Consider the following 1,715-nt stretch of genomic DNA (forward strand, 5'->3'; position numbering starts at 1 on the left):
GGGCATTCAAAGATGAAACAGGTGGTCGGTCTCCCGAGCCCCACTTCCCCTCCGGGAGCTCCCTGGAACCCTCGAGAAAACCAGAAACACTGAAAATTGGGCCCTCCCTCCAGCCCCTGGAAAAGCCAACAAATCTGCACTTGGCCGGCCTTTCCCGGCCCTGGCATGGGGAGCCCTGGCCCTGGGAGCAGTGAGTCCGGGTTTCCCAGCTGCACGCAGCAGCCGGAGGGAAAGGGGCACGCGGGTGGCGCGCGGCGCACAGAGCGCGCGCCTCAGACGGGCAGCCTCGATGCCACGGCGGCCAGAGGGCTGCCTGGTGGGAATCCCTCCCCAGCTGGGGAGGAAGGCAGTTGTTTTCCTTCTAGTGGAACGTTCCGCTTGAAATCGTTCCACAAGGGCTGTTCTCGCCTCCGACTCCGGGAAGAACTGTAATTAACACAGCAACAAACGCCCACGACGCTAACTGGCAAAGGGAGTGTAACACGAGCGGCTCCTCCAACCGAACTGGGCCAATTGCTTTCCCTTCTTGCCTCCCCATTTGGTCTGTTTTGGTTCCACAGTCATCCAACTGTGGCGTTTCTTAAAACATGTCAGGGGCTGGTGTTTGTGTTTTGGGTGGAACGGTTTCACACACGTTGCTGGAGACGGAGCTCGACCAGCTGCTGCGCTGGGTCCTCGCTGTCTGCGGCTCCGCGAGTGTCAGGTAGAAAAAGGGAGAGGCGACAAGAAGGGTGGGAGGGGGGACGAGGAAGCCCGCCCGCCTTCTCTACCGGTCTGGAGTTGGGTCGGTAGCCTCCTCTGGACGAGGGCAGGTAAAACCGGTCTGCCGGGTCTCCGGGGGGAGCGACTGGAGACGTCCCAAGTGAGTCGCTCTTCAGCTCTGGGGACCGCGCTCCCCTGGAGGCGGCGCTCCGGCTCTGGCCCGGAAGGAAGCCCGGGCACGGAGGCAATGAGGAAGGGAGAGCGGTGGGCTCTCGCGGGTCCTGCTCGCGCGACCACGTGCGGGCTGGTGGGATGGGAGCGGGTAGGGGGACTGATGGGGTGGGGGTGGGGGACAACTAGGCCTGCGGGGAGCGCCTGATTCCTTCAGCTCCGGTTATCAGGGTCTGATCTCTGATGCATCCGTTACAAATAGCCTTTCTCCGGCCAAGCGTGGTCCACCAAGGAGCCTAGGACAAGGAGCTCCGGACAAGGAGCCCACGCCTCGCTTGGGAGCCTGTTGCACGCAAAATGTCAGGCCCTGCCCCAGGCCTATCGATTCACAATCTCCTCTTTAATAAATTCCTAGGTGATTTCCAGACACAAGGAAGTTTGTGTAATGTACTTAACCTTTCTCTAACTCCTTTCATCAGTGTCCTGTCGAGTCAACACATTACCTTCAAAGTTTGTGGCCAAGTCACGCTTTTGGAGGAGTGGAACCCTGCTCTCAGCTAAAAGGCTGCATCAGTGGGATGTTTAGCAGCAGCTACAATCCCTGGGGTCACAAAGAATCGGACCAGACCGAAGTGACTTAGCATGCATACTTTGCTAATTATCACTGAGGGGTAATGAGTGGATAGAAGTCACAGCCTGCTATACAGTCCGATCTGGAAAACCTCAGAGACTGGATGGGGAGCCAAAACCCAAACAACCCAAATAACTACATGAGATAATATTTCAAGAGGTTACACACGGCAGGATAATTCATGTGTGTGTTAGTCGCTCAGTCGTGTCCG

The 1,715-nt window shown here is 57.8% G+C and overlaps 1 long non-coding RNA gene across 1 annotated transcript; it reads left to right on the top strand.

Moving 5' to 3' along the window:
• Positions 1 to 256: 256 nt before the first annotated feature.
• LOC145518730 (uncharacterized) lies at positions 257 to 1,298 on the top strand. The gene is made up of 2 exons (XR_014063227.1): positions 257 to 703; positions 1,136 to 1,298. It is a non-coding gene; the product is annotated as an uncharacterized LOC145518730 (long non-coding RNA).
• The last annotated feature ends 417 nt before the right edge of the window (positions 1,299 to 1,715 follow it).

Source organism: Giraffa tippelskirchi, chromosome 8 (genome assembly GCF_054371585.1).
Source record: "Giraffa tippelskirchi isolate mGirTip1 chromosome 8, T2T-mGirTip1v1.2.pri, whole genome shotgun sequence".
In the NCBI taxonomy this organism is placed as follows: domain Eukaryota; kingdom Metazoa; phylum Chordata; class Mammalia; order Artiodactyla; family Giraffidae; genus Giraffa; species Giraffa tippelskirchi.